Source organism: Sceloporus undulatus, chromosome 7, assembly GCF_019175285.1.
Source record: "Sceloporus undulatus isolate JIND9_A2432 ecotype Alabama chromosome 7, SceUnd_v1.1, whole genome shotgun sequence".
Classification (NCBI taxonomy): domain Eukaryota; kingdom Metazoa; phylum Chordata; class Lepidosauria; order Squamata; family Phrynosomatidae; genus Sceloporus; species Sceloporus undulatus.
In genome coordinates, this window is record NC_056528.1 from 31496880 (window position 1) to 31516915 (window position 20036).

The window sequence follows — 20036 nt, forward strand, 5'->3', positions numbered from 1 at the left end:
CAGCAGGCATAAAGTCTGGATGGATGAGAGAGTAGAAGTGGGTCAGTGCTTTTAGGGCAGATTAAACTCTTCCCTTTCACCATATATATATATATATATATATATGCATTAAAATATAGTACTTACATTGATCCGTGGAGAAGTCGAATCAGGTTTTTGGGGCCAGTTTTCCAACCAAAATTTGTAAACTTCTACATGAGTATATACAGTAGTAAAACCACCACTGAGTATTTCTCACCTATGAAAACCCAACCTCAGTACAAAAGATGGGGATGATGGGGGTAGTAATGGCAGCTGTGGTGAGGAACGCAGGCTTAAACCAGACCCTGGAAAGGTTCTGTGGACTCCAAGAGTCCCTCAGTCAGTATGGCCAATGTGGACACTGTCCACACTGACCGCCGATTCTGGGAGCTGTAGTTCAAACAAGGAACATCACCCAAGTTCTGGGTTAGACAGATGTTCAAAGAGCCCCTTTGGACCACGTTGCACATTGGTCCCATCTGAGGAAGTAGACTTTGGCCAAGGAAAGCTCATGCTGCCAACTTCTTTCTTTTGGTGAGCCTCAAAGGTGCCGCAAGATCTCCCTACAAACTGGTCCCAAAGTGAGAGTTGCCAATGCAACGTGGCTGGCTTTGTCGCAATGCGACCTGACGAGAAGAGAGGAAATGTCAAATGTGGTGGTTATGAACGGAAGGAGAATTTCTCCATTGTGGCTCTTTCAAAATCATTTTAGGTACATTTAGTTTTGTGCTCCACCGGCTCTTAGCATTGTATTGATTGGTGGGGAATAAGAGAGGTACATTTTGGGGACAGTTTGCAACGTCTGTCCAGTTTTTTCTTGCGTCTTTTTCAAGGACTTTTGGTTATTGTTGGGAACTCTTATTAGGAGACCAAGAAAGAGAGGAGAGGGCCATGGCATTTTACAACAGATGAATTTCCTTGGGATGATCAAGTTTAAATACATTTTGTGTTATGCAAAAAGGCCTCTTCTGGGTCTAAAATGGCTCAGGGGGATTTACATGTGGAAACCCAAGAGGACTTTAGGGGCATTTTTGACCTCTGAGGGTCAAAATCACTCGGAGGCACCAAAATAGTCATAGGTCCCACATGGACCACATTTTGACCACCTCTGCTTCCATGGCTTTCACATTAGTTTAGATTCACTGCTTCCATGGCTTTCACATTAGTTTAGATTTCACTGGTTTAGATCTTATTTGTCAGGACGATCTTTTGCAGTGGTCACAGGTGTTCAAACTTCGTCCTCTGTTCCCTTATCTGTTGGAGTTCCCCAGGGCTCTGTTCTGGGTCCCCTTCTGTTTTCTCTCTACACACTGTCCTTAGGTAAACTCATCAGCTCTTTTGGTTTCTCCTACCATCTGTATGCTGATGACACCCAGCTGTATCTTTCCACCCCTGACCCCTTTCTCCAAGGCTTGAATAGCAAGTTTCATCATGTCTCACAGCTGTCTCGCAGTGGATGCGCCGTCAGCGTTTGAAGCTCAACATGTCCAAGACAGAGCTTCTTGTCTTTCCTCCTAAGCCCACCCTTCAACACTCCTTTTTTGTCTCTGTGGACAACATTTCTATTCAACCAGTCCAGCAAGCCCGCAGTCTTGGTTTTAGCTTTGACTCTTCTCTGTCATGTATCCCTCAGATCCAGACCACAGCCAAGGCTAGTAGATTCCTTTTGTACAATATTGCCAAAATCCGACCATTTCTCTCCGCCTCTACTGCCAAGATCCTGGTCCATGCCTTAGTGATCTCACAACTTGATTACTGTAACATCCTCCTGGCTGGGCTTCCTCTTTCTCACCTCTGTCCTTTAATTTCTGTCCAGCATTCAGCTGCATGCATTATCACATCCGCCCACCACTCTGACCATATCTCTCCTTTGCTGGCATCCCTTCACTGGCTCCCCCTCCCTTTTCGCATTCAGTACAAGCTCCTGCTGTCGATGTTTAAAGCCCTCCATGGGCTGGCACCTCCTTAGTTATCAGAGCTTCTTTCTCCTCACCTTCCCACTCGGGCCCTCCATTCTGGTAGTCAGGGTTGGCTGTCACAACCCAGGATTTCCTCTGCTCCATCTCAGATTCGCCCCTTTTCACTCACTGCCCCTCACTCCTGGAACCTTCTTCCCCTGCGAGCAAGAGCCATCACTTCTTTAACCAGCTTCAAAATGGAGTTGAAGACCATCCTGTTCAGAGAAGAGTTCCCAGGCCTTGCATAATTGTTGCTTGCCTCCCTGGATGAAGATTAACCATCCATTATTAAGCCAAGCCCTCCCTCCAGTCCATCTCCCCTGATCCAGGCCTCGGAGGTAGAGAAGAACTGCTGGCCCTCATCCCCTTCCCCTCCACCACTCCCTTCTCCTTTTGTGTAGTGTCTTTTTTAGATTGTAAGCCTGAGGGCAGGGAACCATCCAATTAAAAAGATTGTATGTACAGCGCTGTGTAAATTTACAGCGCTTTATAAATAAAGGTTAATAATAATAAAAATAATAATAATAATTAGTGAGGTGATGGTTTGTTCTGGTTTGTAGTCCAGACTTTGAAGGAGCTAACCAAAACACTGAACCTATTTGGGAGGGATGTGTTTCAGCCCCTCAGATGGCATCCTTAAAAGTTAGAGTAGATTCACCAATGGACTTGATGCCAGCAGGAGCCAGAGGCATCTATGGGAACCAAACCTGAAAGAGGTCAGGCTTTGGTTTGGTCCAGCCCTGGGATTCACTTTTATGTTCTTATTTAATTTGAAGGGACTCCATCCTTCCATGTTTAGTTGGGGAAGGAAAGGCACCCCACAGTTACGAAATGTGTGCCTCCAGGATGTTCACCAACTTCTTTGTTTATATGTGAGCTCAAGAACTTGTAAGAAGCTGCTTCTGCTCACTCCTTTCATCATTTTGTGTTTACTTCGCTGGTTGAGGGATTCTGGGTGTTGTAATCCATAATTTCCTCAAGGTTTATCCAATGCTCAAGCTGATTACTACTGGGCTGAGCAACCGAGGAAGATCAGTCCAGAAAGGAAGAGCAACTACCAAGCAAGAACAGATCTCCAAACATCCCACAGACCCCCTCAACCACAATTACTTTCTATCTCACTTCCAGATTTCGTTTCACTGTCATCAGGGGAAGCTGAAATCAGGAAGAACCTTATGAAGTCCCTCATGAAAATTATTAACCTTCTCACAAGATCCTGGCTAGATATCTCCAGATGACATCCCATCCCTCCATCATCTCTGATATTGGGATGGATGCCTCCTGATGATGTCCCATCTCCTTACCTTTTGGTGATAGCCACCATCTCTCCACCATTTCTGGTATTTGGATGGATGTTTATTGACGATGTTTCACACCTCCACTTTCTAGTGATATCTCTCTACCATTTCTAATATTTGGATGGACGTCTACTGGTGATAGTCCATCTCTACACCTTCTCTATTTGAATAGGTATCTCCTGATGATGTCCCATCTCCCTACCTTTGTGTCTTCACCATTTCTGATATGTGGATGGATGTCTTCCAATGATGTGCCATCTCCCACCATCTCCGATATTTGAATTGGTGTCTCCTGATGATGTCCTGTCTCCCTGCCTTTTGGCAATATCCACCACGACTCCATTATTTCTTATATTTAGGTGGATGTCTCCTGATGATGTCTCATATCCCCACCTGTTCCATCTCCGATGATGTCTGATATTTGGATGGATGTCTTCCATTGATGTCCCATCTCCCACCATCTCTGATATTTGGATGGATGCCTCCTGGTGATGTCCATCTCCCTACCTTTTATGACAGCCACCATCTCTCTATCACCTCTGATATTTATCAGATGTCTCCCTTCTTTCCCAGCTTCCAATGACACCCCATCTCTTCACTTCTGAAGATGTGCCATCTCTCCACCTTCTGATAACATCCATCCCTTCCTTTTCCAATGATGCCCCATCTCTTTCTTAGCTCAGATACATCCACAGATGCCTCCTGATGACGCACCCCATTTCTCCACCTTCATCATCTTCTGAAGAGGATGCTACTTTCCCCATCTCACCAGATCTAGCAATACCTTCCATTCATGTGCCTCTGGATAGATATATAAATCCCTTTCCAAGTTTTTGCAAAATCTTTGCAGCTATTTTTAACAGCCGTCCTTCTTGGCTGGGCAGGCAGTTGGCTTCCCATTTGTCTAACAGCGTTTGGCTCTCTCGATACAAGGGGCCATTGTCTTTCGCTCGCAAGGCTGCCCATTCTCCGACGGTCACCCTGTCTCTCATGTGACTGCCGTGGCTGATATCACTTTCCCCATCTTCCAATTCTCCCTCTGATCTAGATTGTATTGCCCAAAGTCAAACAAGCTCCGTCCTTCCGTTGCACCATCTCTCTAGCTTCTTTAGACGTCTCTGAATCGCAAACCAAAGAGGAAGCAGACCCAGGACACTGGAAATGTTCCAGCATATTAGGAATTCATGTGTGAGTTTTGCACAGAACAATTCCTGAACTGTGCAAAAAAACCCAAAATTTCATATGCTGCAAATGGTATTCGTTATGCAGAAAATGCTGTTTTCTATGGGGGAAAAGTTATGAGTGGATGGATGGGACAAAACTGAAGGACCACGTATGGTCAAATTGAACCAGGGATGGACAAAATGTGGCTTTCTGGATATTGTTGGACTGCAGCTCCCAGTATTCCCAGGCAGCATAGTCATTTGGTGAGGGATAACGGGAGCTGTTATCCACCAATTTCTGGAGAGCCCACATTGCCTTTTCCTGGTCTAAATTAGAGATGTTAACATTTGCATGGTTTGGGAGTTATTTTGTGCAAAATTCACACTTAGGAAACAGCATTTTCTGCACAGCAAATAGCATTTGTGGCACATAAAATGTTGGGTTTTGGGTTTGTTTTTTTTGCATGTACCCGGCCTGGAGGCACAACTGAAAGAAAGCAGCATCCGGAGAGAGGTTTAATCCAGGGCCGCAACTGTCTGAAATTAATATTATCTCGCTTTTCCTTTTGGCTCCAACACAAGAGCCTCCAGCTTTAATTCCAAGGGGAATTTCTATTTTTAAAAAATGACAACAGCAGGCTTTGAAGAGAGCCAGTTGTCAGAGAAGGGCAGGCATTTTCTTCAAGGTGGGGGGGAAACCCAATTTTCCTTTGTCTTGCCATTTGCTTTTGGTGCCTGGAAAAGAGGCAGCCAGCTCTGCCCTGCAGCTGCAGAAGGGGAGAAACCACAGGAATGCAATCCCACTGTCAGAGAGAGAAGGAAAGAGAGGAACTTCATTTGCAGAAAGTAATTCTGCTCTTGGAAAGGAGAGATGGTGGGTATGGGTTGCAGAAGGAATCTGGTGGCCCTAGAAGAAGTCTTTCCTTCTCTTTCTTGGCTATGGAGACAGAAAAGCATGGCACAGCTGCTGACTACGGAGCAAAATGCTCCAGGATTTCCTCTGCCCCATCTTGAATTCGCCCCTTTTCACTCGCTGCCCCTCACTCCTGGAACCTTCTTCCCCCGTGAGCAAGAGCCATCACTTCTTTAACCAGCTTCAAAACAGAGTTGAAGACCATCCAGTTCAGAGAAGCGTTCCCAGCCATTGCATAATTGTCACTTGCTATTTGATGTTCCTTTGTTGCCTGTTTTATTGAATCATTTCCTGTATTGCTATGTCCTTCCTCCAGTCCATCTCCCCTGATCCAGGCCTCATAGGTAGACAAGAACTGTTGGCCCTCATCCCCTTCCCCTTCCCCTTCTCCTTTTGTGTCATGTCTTTTTTAGATTGTAAGCCTTAGGGCAGGGAACCATCCAATCTGGAAAATCTGAGCCACATTCCCACTTACAAATAAATCGCTTCGTGATCCAAGTTGATGGATCGGTTCGGCAGCGGAGCGTGTTTCCCACTACGTTTGCCCCGATCGCATTTTCTTGAAGCAAAATGAAATAAAATTACCCACTTGTGATTCAGATTCACGAATGAATGAGTTCAAATGGATCTGCTCCAGCTGGCAGAAGAGCAAATTTAAGCCGATTCTGTTCCGCCTCTGCTTCACACTTGCGCGGAACCGAGTTATCCAAAAAGATGCAGAAAACATTGGATGCAGGTTAAATGGGTTTTGTGTGTGGCCCCCCTCTCCGATTCGATTCAAGTGTGAACCAGGGTCATTTAAACCGGTTCAAACCAATCTGTGGTCCGGTTTAAAAGGTAGTGGGAATGAGACCCAGCTTGCAAAGGGATCTTGTAGCACCTTTGAGAATAAGGAGTTTATCACATCAGTGCTGATTTTGGCATTAAAGAGAGATTAAAGCACATGTAAAGCATCCCGCAAATAAAGCAAAAATGGCGAGTCATTGCGCGAATTATTATAACACGCAATTGCGCAAATGAAGTGATATCAAAAGTGCATTGTCGCTGAAATCCCAAAAGTAAAAAGATGCGCGTTAATGCTTCTTTGTGACCACTTTAATGGCGGGTTTTGTGTGACATCGTGTGAAATCGTTTCAGGTAATTACGCAATTTTTCTGGGATATTCACAGGATAAACTCCCCATCTCTTTTGTGCGATAGGACCTAGCAATTCCTAGAGAGCAATTCTCCATTTGTAAGCACCAGAGGTCTCCAACGGAGAAGGCTAAACATCACATAGAACTACATTGTGCCACTGCAGCTCAGGAACTACATTAATTCTGCAGTGCAGATGCAGCACTTCTCTGCCTTTGCCTCTCTTTTAGCCCCACGATTGCACAGAGGGGGCTGGAAATGTTTATGACAAAACCAACCAAGGATAGGAAATGAGGAAGTGGCTCCAAAATATGGAACTAAAAAATATGGAACTAAAAGGAGAAGTTCCAGGTTCGCCTGTTCCCAACTCTTCCCCTGCAATGCAACTGAAACTTTAAAAAATGAAGTTCGCTTGACTTAAGGGTTGCAGCGCCAGAAGGGACTCCCATCAAACTCTTAGGGCATATATTCTGAATAAAGGGGTAGAACGCAGGTCTGCATCAGGCCAACTGCTCAGATATCTGAAGGCCCCAAAGCTTCTGAAAGTTACTTTTTTGGGACTACAACTGCTAGAATCTCCCCAGACGGTGCAATAACTCTGGCTGGGGGGAACCTAGGCAGTTGTAGTCCAAAAAGTAAGGTAACTTTCCCAAGCTCTCCTAATGGATAATCCTTTCCTAACCATGCAATGACCAAACCTCCTTCCCAAACCGACCTTTTAAGCTGCTAAAACTCCCCCCAAAAAGCCATTTATGGGCTAGTGGAAAGCAAAGGTGGCAATGGAGCATTACAATGATGGAGTCCAACCTTTGGAGATAGATATGTCCTGAAGACTGTGAACTTTCAGATCTCAGATTCAACAAAAAAGACATCAAGGCCAATTAATTTTAGAAAAAGAAAATACAGGGGAGATTTCTGATGACCGCAGTCTTGTTGTGTCTTCTTGGCCTTTGCAGCATCCCACAGTCTGACCTTCAGGATTCGCTTTGCTTTTGGGAAAACTTTTGGTTTATATTACAAAAACGAAAAACACGGTTGTTGCTTTATTTCTCGCCTCTTACATCTGAATGGGAAATGCCCAGTTTTCTGCATCAGTCATATCTTTTATCATCGGCAGTGGGCATTTTTTTGCAGAGGAGGGGAGGGAAAAAAAGGAAGTCGCTTTGAGTCAAACCAACCAACAGAAAAGTCCCTGGGGCCCGTTGTTGTTGTTGTTGTTGTTGGCAAAACCATCTCTGAGTCTTCCTTGCCTAAGAAAGCCATGAAATTTCTTCCTCTCCTTCTTTTCCTTCGCCACCTCCTTCCTCCTCTTCAGCTGCAAATGCTCTGGTTTAGCAATGCCTCTCCTCTGATAGCAAAGCAACCTCTTCTGCAAAAAAATAAAGCCACATCCTCCACTTCCATTCCCTTCATCTTTCTTTCATCACCTTTTAAGTGCATTTTCTTGAGGCCCAGGGGAAGAAGCAGACTAGATCCGGATGCAGCCCTGCAGTCTGAGCAGCATTACCGCCTTATCGGCAAGCGCTAATCTGAAGTCATTTTCTCCACCAGATTTAGGAGGATCACACTAAAGGGTCAGGGATCACACTGCCTTCCCCCAATCTTCCCTTAAAAGCCACATCAGCCACTGCTCTTGCAAGGCTCTTGTGTGCCTTCCAGGCGTCCCCGACTTACGGAGACCCTAAAGCAAACCTGCAACAGGGTTTTCTTGGCAAGATTGGTTCAGAGGAGGTTTGCCATTGCATTAAACCCTGAGGTTGAGAGAGACTGTTATGTAGAGAGCTCTTGCAGCACCTTTGAGACTCACTGAAAGAAAGAAGCTGGCAGCAGGAGCTTTCCTAGACTTAGGTCTCCTTCCTCAGGTGCATTTAGATGCATTCCTCAGATGCATTTAATCTCATGCTGCCAACTTCTTTCTTTCCGTTAGTCTCAAAGGTGCTACAAGATCTCTCTACATACTGATCCTACAGACTCACCCAGTGGGTTTCTGTGGCTGAGCAAGGATTTGAACCCTGGTCTCACAGAATCCTACCAGATCTTTCACGATGAAATGAGGCAACAGTCTTAATCCATATTTAGAAGTGTTGCACCCTTACATGGTGAAAGACATCTGTTTGACGGAGAACGTGCTTTCCTCCGTTCCGTATCTTTGCAAGATAGAGAGTGTTTTGACCGATTAGTCAGTTCATCTTTGCAAGATAGGAAGAGTTGTCATTGGTTAGCGAGTTCATCTTTGTGAGATATGGGATGTTTTGATTGGTTAGGGGAAGTTAAACATTAATTTGCCAGTCTGATTGCTGAAGCCTGGAGCTCTGGGGAAATCCTATGATCAGAGGGAAAGAGGCACTGATAACAGGGAGCATTGCATTTCCCTTAACAATATCTCTGCAGCTCTTGGCGACCTTGGCTGCTCCTTTGCAACCAGCTTGATGGCTCCTTATTAGTGTTTCCTCTCCCATCCAGGACCAAAGAACTATTTGCATGAACCATCGATTGTATTTAGTAATGGGAAGACTTCTCTTTAATTGCAAGGCTGGGGCTCCTTAGATCAAGAGAAGATGAATCAGCTGCAAAGCCAACAGTTGAAAGATGCTGTGAAGGACATGGCTGCAATGCCTATCAAGAATATTTTGGGGAAGTGGAGGCAGCCGAGAAAACCATAACTCTGTTGCCATAAGTTACTGTGAACTTGAAAGTGCACAACAACAACAAGAACAACATCCTCCACAAGGATCAGAGGGAGCATGTTTCTGAGCACCATTTGGAAAGAGAAGCACTGTCATGATGACACTTGTCTGGTCTTCAGCATTTTCTGGCACGGCGATGTTGTCGCTTGCCGTAATGTATTCTTGGCCTCCTGAGACGCACAGTTGAGCGCAACATGAATAAGTGATGTGCACCTGGCTCGGGTCTGGCAGTCAGCAAAGCACTCAAGGATGTGGCAAACAGAGCAAAACAAATGCACATTATCAGAAGGGTAACCCAGTGAAGGTGCAGCAGGAGAAAGACTTGCAGGGAGACCAAAGAGAGAGGGAACGCAAGGTTGCCATTCATTCAGGAGATGTGGAAAGGCATCTATGTGGAAAGAAACCTTGATTTGGCTATTTTATATCACGCCATTGTATTTAATGGGAAAGTCAGGCAGCAGAGAGGCAAGCAAACTGCAGAGTGCGTCCATCTTTGGCAGAATGAATTATTATTGTTCACTATTTTTGACGCTGCTCAAAATGGTTGTTGCTGTTGGGTGCCTTCGAGTATTTCTGACTTATGGTGACCCTAAAGCAAACCTATCTTGGCAAGTTCCTTCAGAGGGGGAGGGTTGCCATTGCCATCCTCTGAGGCTGAGAGTGTGTGACTTGCACAGGAGCACCCAATGGGTTTGCACGGCTGATCAAGGGATTTGAACCCTGGTCTCCCCAAATTAGTCTGCTCAAAATTAGCTGATACCAAAAAAAGTAACTGAGGTTAACAAACAACCAGCGATGCAAAGGTTCATAAACTGTGGGGGGTTTAAGGCAGGAACAGACAATTTTGCCCTTTTACTCTGCACTGGAAGTCCCCCAAAACTCCAGTTCTCAAAGACTATTCATCTTTGCATGTGTGTGTGTGTGTGTGTGTGTGTGCAATTAACTGCACTTTCAAAATTACAATTAATTGAAATGACACAGAAAATCACTTCTTTTTTTGTACAGAAATATTAGTTTCTTCTATAGTAGGAGAACTAGACTAGGAAACCAGGGGACCAAGGTTCGACTCCCCTCTCAGCCTTGGAAACCCTTGGCCAGGTCACACTCTCTCAGCCCAGAGGAAGGCAATGGGAAAACCCATGATAGGTTCACCATGAGTTGGAAATGACTTGAAGACACACATTAACAACAGCAAGGTTATGTTTGCCTTTGTGACCAGCTGCTTCTGACGCAAAGCATATCAGCTGCAGCTGCTTGATCCGCCGCATCGCATCCTTTCCCCATTGCCATTTGCTGGGGCTTTACCTTCCCAAGACAGTTGCTGGTTACTGAGCTGTTGCTTTTCTCCCCATCAGCAACAACTGTGGCATAGGGTCATGTGTGTGAATTCAGCAGCTGCACCAAAACAGCTTGGATCTGGGTTACAAGAGGTTTGGGTGCCAGGCATCAGATGCAATGCAGCAGATGGTTTCCAAGAATCAGATCTAGGTTTGCTGCATCCTTGAACATCATGCATTGCACTAATATGGCAAAGGAAATTTAATCAATTCATTAATTTAAAAGGGCTTTAATGACGTCTATGGGACTGAAGGCAGATCCCACATGAATGCAAAGAAGATGCTTAAATAAAAAATATATATTTAAAGAATAAATGGGGAAATGCAATAAATATAAGTTTGATGGAGGAACGAAGGGGAAAGAAGAGTAGAAAACTTCAGGAAGGGTACTGATAAAATGTCAGGCAAGTCAATCATGTATCCTAAGAGTAATGCAAACAAATATAAAGCAAGAAGGAGGACAGATTTCAGGACATGATCAGGAAACGCATCATATCTATTAAAATCTTTTAAGGGGAAACAATGATCTCCTTTCCTCTTTTTTTCTGACTCAAGGAAAAGATGATTCTCTGACATCTAGACTTTCTGGAGCAGCGTAAGGGCGGTTGCAATGACTGTATAAGGAAATCTTTGTTTTTTGGAGGGCGGTGCAAAGATATTTCGTAGAACCGTCGCAGGAAAAGGGTTGTGTGCATTTAATATTTTTTGCTTTAAAAATGGTTTGCACCCATTGACTGTTAGGCAGGAAGGAAGCAAGTCACACTTTTAGCTGTGAGTAACATTTGCACCGAGGTTTTGCAGCTACTAGATAGATTTGAATCACCCAACTCACAGGTGGCCACGGCTGTTTAAACTAAGGAAGCCCTCTGGGATTTTAATTTGCTTTAAGCTTGCTTTCTCTATTTTACTGTGAGTTTTTAAAAAAGTATTTTGTACTACAGTTCCCATCATGTGGGTGATCAAGGCTTTCTAATGGGCTTTAAGACCCCAAAACATACTTGTACACTCTGTGCATGTGTAGTTATGTACAGGTTAGTGTGTTGAAGTTGTGACTGTGTCCTTCCAGTTGCTCCAAGCCGTATATCCACCAACTGCCCCATTTTGGCAGAGACAGTCCCAGCTGATCCAATGTCGTCCCACTTTTGCAACGGCTTTTAAAACATCCCAGGTCCTCTCCCTTCCTCTTTTGTCCTCCTCTTATTTCAGATCCTGCAAACTGAGCTCAAAGTGTGTGTGTGTTGTGTGCTTTTGAGTCATTTCTGACTCATGGCAACTCTAAGGAGAATCATCCACTTCTTTCTCTTTCCTCCTTTGCTGCGCAGACCCAGAAGTTTCCCAGCAAAAGGCAATGCCAACCTCGACTGTGGAACAGAAACTGTATAGACACACTGGATGATATAATAATAACAATATTTATTATTATTATTATTATTATTATTATTATTATTATTATACCCCGCTCTTCAGCCAAAAGGCTATTGGAGTGGCTGTCACACAATGGCTTTTGCAACTGCCATCCGAAGTCACTCCTAGTCCAACCATGCGAATTCACACTAAAACGTGACAGATTATCACACGCGATTGCTTTCTATGGGGAATCGTTCCGAGGCAGATCCAAAGTCATTCCAAAGTGACTCCTGATATAGGTGAATTCGGTAATACGTGAATTCATGAAGAAGTTTATCACACGGGAGGAATTTCTCTCAATTTTGAATGAAAAGAAAGTGGGGCCAGAACGCATTGATGTGAATTTGCTATTTCAGCAAATTTACGTGAATGCGAATTGCGTTCAAACTGGCTTCCCATTGCCTGAAAATAGCTTGCCATTGCCTGAAATTGTGTGTGGTAGTCTATCACGCAATAACGTGAAACCCCATGATTGCATTCGAATTGCCATTGGATTATACTTCTAATTTCCCTTGTCTGATAACGTCCAAAAACTGTTTCCAAGTTCACTTTGATTTCAGTCCGAATTGGTTTGGTGTGGAATACAACTTTGCCTTGGATTCGAACTGACTCTGCTTCCCATTCCCTTCAGAATGGCTTTAGATTGGCGTTCCAATTTCACATGTGATAAACTCCACTGAGACCAGAGAATGGGCAGATTTATGCGCCGGCATGCGATGGACAAACCCATCTTCCCTGTTCCTAGCCTATGAAAAATGCACTTCCTAACAGGGACTCCTGAGCATTTCTGCTTACCATTAAATCAGGCTTCTTCCCATCCATCAAATAAAATTGATCATGGATAATCAATAGGCAAATAAGGTCATACTGTGACAGTATGCTACTGTAAGTGCCTTCCTTCCGGCAAAAGGTGCAGCCATCAGAGCTTGGAAAAGTTACTTTTGGGGACTATCATACAGATTGATATAAATCAATGGTTCCCAAACTTTGGCCATTCGGGTTTTGGGCCTTCAGCTCCCAGAAGCCCCTGCAAGCTTGGTCAATAGTCTGGGAATTCTGGGAGCTGTAGTCCAAAACATCTGGAGGACTAAAGTTTGGGAATCACCATTTAAACCATTTAATAAGATTATCTTCAAAACCCATATCTTCTATAGCACTCTCAAGGGGAAGGTCCATCTCAAGCTGTCAAAGGACTTTCTTGCATCTGGGGAAGTCTGTGATTAATACTCCAAAAAGCAACTTCTCCAAGGCTGTGGTCCACCATGTACATAACTTATATGTACAAATATAAGTTAGAATAGTAGAACTGAGATGGAAATCTTTTGCCAGATAGGGAACATAAGCCTTGCTATGTGTGTCCCCAGTGTGTTTTAAGTGCTTCGGAAAGACTATTTTATTAATATGAATATATATATAAATAAAGCGGCTTGGTGAAGAAACAGGAAGGAAAAGGAACAGTTTGCAAAACAACTGTATGAAATGTTGAACAAATGGAGGAAGCGGTACAAAGGGGGGAGGAGATGTCGAAAACCCAGCAAAACCCCAAAGTTGTGCCTTGAATTTCCTATTATGAGCGCAAAACTGGAGAGTCGTTTCAATGCAAAAGGGTCAATTGCTGCAACGCAGACACTGTCCATGTGCAAATTCTCCTTTTCGGGATCAAGAGTCCAGTCGTTTGTGCAAAAGTAGTTTGCACTCCGTTAACTCAAAACAATTCATTATTGCTTTGTATTTTAAGGTATCTTAATGCTGTTTTAATGCCGTAAGCCGCCTTGATCCAATTGGAGAGGCAGGATATAAATAAGTATTATTATTATTATTATTATTATTATTATTATTATTATTATTAAAGTGGGGAGGCAGAGGAAAGGAAAGAGCATGGGACTTGTAGTTCGTAGGAGCGTCAGACCTTTGTAAATATCCCCCTCAAAACTGCGAATCCCGGGATTTTGCAGCGATTTAAACGGAAATAGATAGATAGATAGATAGATAGAGATAGAGATGGTGGCAGAAGTGCTTTCATTAAGTTACTGTTTAATAATAATTAATTCCTGTGACATGTTTCCTGAATTTGCAAAGTGGACCATGGTTGTTGTTACTTGTTGCAATGTTTAAAGAAAAGGGAAAATGTGAAGGTTGCTTCTTGCAATTGTTTCCATCAATTTCTGCTACTTTTCCTTTTGAACGGGGAAACTTTAGGAGGGATACAACTTTCCAATTTTCCTGTTTAAACAAACAAAACATGTTCCTACCTTTGAAAAGTCATCTCCCCCCAAAAAAATTGCCAAGGCCAGAAGCTGGAGCTTTGGTCCTGTCTTCTCGCATTGAGGAATGAATGATGGATGACTTTTTGGGGTCTCTTCCAACTCTTGTAGGATTCTTCTGGTTCCTCTTTGCAAAGCAACACTTTGCAGGATCACCTCCTTCAGTCACCTGTCGCAACACAAATGGAAACCACAAAGTGGATTGTGAAAAATGGTTGTATATGATGGAGCAAATCCCAAGTTGTTATTTGTTTTTTGGCTTTGGGAGGCCCAAGTTCCTACAAAACCAGCACACACACACACACACACACACACACACACATATACACACATGCACACACATATATAAAGTATTTAAGGCCCTCAGTTTTGCAGTACAATATCAGCATATGTGCGTGCATGTGTGTGTGTGCATATACATATACAGGATGTACTAAAACTAATGACAGTACTTGCCCATAGGGAACCATAGGAGAATACTAGCCCATAGGGAATCATAGGAGAATACTTGCCCATAGGGACCCATAGGAGAATACTTGCCCATAGGGAACCATAGGAGAATACTTACCCATAGGGAACCATAGGGGAATACTTGCCCATAGGGACCCATAGGAGAATACTTGCCCATAGGGAACCATTGGAGAATACTTGCCCATAGGGAACCATAGGGGAATACTTGCCCATAGGGACCCATAGGAGAATATTGCCCATAGGGAACCATAGGGGAATACTTGCCCATAGGGAACCATAGGAGAATACTTGCTCATAGGGAACCATAGAAGAATACTTGCCCATAGGGAACCATAGGAGAATACTTGCCCATAGGGAACCATAGGGGAATACTTGCCCATAGGGAACCATAGGAGAATACTTGCCCATAGGGAACCATAGGGGAATACTTGCCCATAGGAAACCATAGGAGAATACTTGCCCATAGGGAACCATTGGGGAATACTGTACTTGCCCATAGGGAAAAAGTGGGCAAGTACTCAATGTTTCCTTATGGACCAGTATTCTCCTATGGTTCCCTATGGGCAAGTATGACTTTCTTATGGGCAAGTACTGTCATTTGTTTTACATATATATATATATATATATATAGAGAGAGAGAGAGAGAGAGTGAGAGTATATATATATATATATATATACACACACACATATATATATTAGTCATATACATGCACTTGAAAAAGTTTCCCAGCCCCTCAGTGTTGCAGCAGCAGTGCTGGAAGTAGCCTGGCTGCTTTACCTGAGGGGACCCATCCCTCCAATCCGAACTCTAGGAGGAGTGACTGACTCCTGCCTGGACCAATGGCCTTCTCCGGGGGCGGGCTCCTCGCAGGCGCGTGCACGGGAGGCGCGTGCACGAGAGAGAGCCAGAGCCACTGAGCCAGAGGCAGGCAGCGCAGCCGGTGAGTGGAGGCAAGGAGGGCTCCCTTCTTCCCCTTCTGCTTGGCTTTGGGGAGGGAAGGGAAGGACTCTTCTCCCCAGAGTCCCCGCCGGAGAGAGGCTTCTGGGGGGCTCAGGGCTGGGGAGAGGGAAAAGGACGCCAACTCCCTCCTCCTGAAAGGCTTTTGGAAGAGAAGAGTGGGAGAGAGGAGGAGGCTGGCAGGGCAAGAGTTTGGAGGGGAAGAGGGGTCTTGGGAGCTGGGTTCCCCCCTCAGCCCCTCTCCCCTCGCTCCCTTTCTCACTCACTCGTTTCTTCTTTCTTTCTCTCCCTCATTCCCTCTTTCTTTCCCCCTTCTTCTTCCCCTCACTCCCTCATTCTCTGCTCCCCCTTCATCCATCCCCTCTCACCCCTTCAGCCCCCCTCATGCCCTCTTTCATCCCTCATTCTCTCCTCTCATTCCCTTTCTCTCTCCCTCATTCCCTCTGACTCCCTCATTCTTTCTCATTCCCTCTCTCCCCCTCTTGCTCTTTCATTCTCCACTCATCCCCCCTTTTGCCTCTCATTCCCTCTTTCATCCCTCATTCTCTCCTCTCATTCCCTTTTCCCTCTTCATATCTTTTCTTCATCTCATTTCCCTCTCCCACCTCTTGCTCTTTCATTCGCCACTCACCCCCCTTTTGCCTCTCATCCCCCCTTTTGCCTCTCATTCCCTCTTCTCATTCCTTTCTCTCTCCCATTCCCTGACTCCCTCATTCTTTCTCTCATTCCCTCTCTCCCCCTCGTGCTCTTTCATTCTCCACTCATCCCCCCTTTTTGCCTCATTCCCTTTCTCATCCCTCATTCTCCTCTCATACCTTTCCCTCTCTCCACCTTTCCCCCCCGACCCTCTTTCTCACTCCTCAGCCCCTCTTTCTCTCCCTCCATTCCCTCTTCTCTCTCCCTCCCCTTTTGGGAATCCTCTTTGGAGCCATCTCCAAAAAGTTGGCAAAAGTAGACAGTCCTAAAAACTGGGGGGATGCCTGAGGATGCTCATGGCCAGAGGAGCCCCGAAGGCTGGATCCACAACCCTTTTGCCCTCTGGCCTCCTCCATGCTGCCACATCTCATTGCAGCATGGCCTTAAGCCATGCCCAAGCATTTGGCTCAGCAAGGGACAAGGCCAGGGTTGCAAAAGGTCTGCAAAAGATGCAGACAACTGCTTCTCAGAGCCTGGGAAAGTTCCACAAATTCCCAGGGACCATGCTACAGCTGGGGGATTCTGGGAGCTGTCATCCCCCCCCCCCGAAGGCTATTTCCATGCTTTGCGTTTCAGCTTCCTTAGGCTGCATCCCACTGGAGAAATAACCCAGTTTGGCACGCTTTTAACTTTCTGGCTCAAGGCTATGGAATTCTGGGAGTGGAGTTTGTTCCGCTCTGGACCCCACAACCATACTCCAACTCCCAGAATTCCATAGCCTTGAGCCAGGGTCAAACCCCAACTCCCAGAATTCCATAGCCATGAGCCAGAAAGAGTTAAATCGGTGCCAAACTGGTGACTATTCACGCATTTCCTAAGCATAGCGCACTTCTTTGCAGCAGGGAAAGAAACCCCCACAGTGTTTCCACTTGTGTGCAAAAAGTGTGCGGACCAAGCCCTCGTGTTCAAGTGGCGCCAATGATACAAGGTGTGAACATTGTGCATGTGCCACAGTTTCTGAGTGTGCCTTTGTGTACCCCTTTAGAGAGCTGTGCGTGTCTTTTTATCGGGAGGAAGATCTTTCTGGAGTGCGCCAGGGGCCTGTCTCTCTTGCTCATGTGCCTCTGCCCCACCCTGTGTGCATCTTGCAAATGCGCCTGGCGTCTCCTTTTTTGCAGAAGCTCCGTCAGCCCGTGCAAGAAGCAAAGAGGAGCCGGAGGCCACTTTAGCACAACGTCCATTGCCCCATAGATCTTGCCAGAAGGTCAGTTGCACCTTATCCCAAGGGGATGGAAAGTTACTGGACTAGTGTCCACTGGAGCGGTGAGGGTTCCTCTCTTCTTTTTGCTGTGCTTGGCCTGGTGCTGTGGCAACGCAAAGCAAGGCAGATAGACACGCAAAAAGGAAACCTGGATCTCTGCATTTACTCAGCAAAATGGTTGATTCCTTTTTTGCAATGCAATGAGGTAGGCGCACAAAACATAGAACTGGTCTCCGTGTTTACTCAGCACAAAATACTGTATTCCTTTTTTGCATGCAATGCAATGCAAGGCAAGGAGGGTAGACACACAGAAAGTAAACTGGGATCCTCCGCATTTACTCAGCACAAAATAGTTTGTGCCTTTTTTGCATGCATGCAACACAAGGAATAGGCACACAAAACGTAGACCTAAGATCCTCTGAATCTATTCAGGACAAAATAGTTGATACCTTTTTTGCAATGCAATGCAAGGGAGGTAGACACACAGAAAGTAAACAAGGCACACAAAATCCCACCGACGACTAGTTGTTCTGTTGTTGTTTTATGTACACTGGGCCCTTGGTATCTGTTGGGGTTTGGTTCGGGTCCCAATACAATGCTGTAGTAAAATCATTGGGATATTTTCAAGCCATGATGCTGGATCCGTGGATTAAAAAGCTGTGGATGCAGAGGGATGATTTTGTACATTTGGTGGATGCAGAGACTGACTTGTTGTACATTTGAATTGATTTGTTTCTAAGTCCCATTTTTGGGGGAAAAGAAAATGGGATCTAAATAAAGTTGGTCATGGTAACCACCTGGGTCTGCAGCCTGTGCCCAGTTGGCATTGCCTCTGAGCATTGTGGGCATGGTGGTTTGATGCAAATCTCAGGGTTTGTTGCATGCTCCAGTGAGGTGGCAGGTGCTCCATGACTCAGCCGTGTGTTGACGTTTCCGGCGTCCAGCATCTGTGTGACACACACAACCTCCTCCCCACAACATGCGGTGATGGCCAAGATTATTCAGGCAGGGAAGGAGGTTTGCATGCTGAAGGGTAGCTTCTGGTACCCATTCCTCATTGCATGGATTGCAAGGCAGTGGGTGTTGTGCGTTTTAATGTTGGCTGCTAGGTCTGTTGTTGTTGTGAGTCTTTAATTGTTTCCGACTCATGGTGACTTTAAGGCAAACCGATCACAGGTTTTCTTGACAAGATTTCTTCCGAGGGCATGTTCCCTATTGCCTTTCTCCGAGGTTGAGAGTGTGAGTTGTCCAAGAACACCAAATGGTTGGTTGTATGATGTGTGCTGTGTGCCTTCAAATTGTTTCCAATTTTATGGCAACCCTAAAGTGAACATATATGGAGTTTCTTGGCAAGATTTGTTCAGGGAGGGGTTTCATTGCCTTCCCCTGAGGCTGAGAGAGTGTGATTTTGCCCAAGGTCTCCCAATGGGTTTCCATGGCCGAGCCGGGATTCAAACCCCGGTCTCCTATGCTGGGGGGCCTACAAATGCCTACAGGAGTGTTTTCTCTAGGAACTTCTAGGTCCTCCAGCACAACTCTATGGTCAACTTCTGGCAGCGTTGAGCTGGAGGACTTAGAGATCAGTTTTTTGTGGGGGTTTTGGTCTCTGTGTCCACATTCAAGAAGAGTTTATTCCTGATGTTTCGCCAGCATCTGTGGCTTTGGCATCTTCAGAGAAAGCTGGACTACAGCGAAGATGCCTGAAGATGCTCTGAACAGATACCAAAGCTGGCAAAACGTCAGGAATAAACTCTTCTCAAACATGGCCACATAGCCTGAAAACTCACAAAAAACTATGGATGCCGCCCATGAAAAGCCTTTGACTTCACAGGCCTAGAGATTCCTAGAGAGAACGTATTAATGAAAACCCGCAAACGTTCGAATCTGCAAAAGTCAAAGGTGCAAATGTGGAGGGCCAGCTCTCCTTGGTTTCTGCTTGGTTTTCTGCGTCAGCATCTGTGCAGAGATGGAAGAAGTCCACCTGTCTGCATGTGTTAAAGCTCTTTTCTTCTTTCTCAACCGAAGGCAGATCTGTAGAAAGCAAAGCATTTAGGTAAAAAATAAAATGACCCTGTGATGGTGGGAGGCCCGGTGCAGACCACCCAGGCCTAGGCTGGCGCAGGCTTTGATGCTTCCTTTGCTAGTTCAGGTTACCAAACTTTGGAAAAGGAGAAGTCCCAGGCTGTCATGGGAAAGATGGAGAGCGCGCCTCTTTCCTCCTGCTTCGGAGGGTGGGACCCCAACCCCTGGATTCATATTACAAGAAAGGGGATTTCCAGCTAAACATTAGCAAGAAGAGCTCATTGCTTGCGTGAGGAAGTGGTGGGCTCTCCCTTTCTTGGAGGCTTACCTAAAAATTGGATGGCCACCTTTCAGGACTGCTGCACTTGTTGGTCTTCTGCACTGACTGTGGGACGCTTGGATTAGACGGCGTTTCACGAATCTCGCCACTTTATATGCCTTGGATTCCTCGGAAGGATTAAAGCAGTGGTTCCCAAACCTTGGTCTTCCAGGGGTTTTGAACCTCAG

The 20036-nt window shown here is 45.3% G+C and overlaps 1 protein-coding gene across 4 annotated transcripts in view; it reads left to right on the forward strand.

Moving 5' to 3' along the window:
* Positions 1-15541: 15541 nt before the first annotated feature.
* PLS3 (plastin 3) overlaps positions 15542-20036 on the forward strand; it is a 43638-nt gene continuing 39143 nt past the window's right edge. The window contains exon 1 of one of the 4 annotated variants that reach the window (XM_042478103.1): positions 15542-15593. The gene's annotated coding sequence lies outside the window, so the exon portion shown is untranslated. Of the gene's footprint in view, positions 15594-17370; positions 17511-20036 lie in introns of those variants that run through there. The other 3 variants (XM_042478112.1, XM_042478104.1, XM_042478111.1) reach the window with 3 other exon arrangements.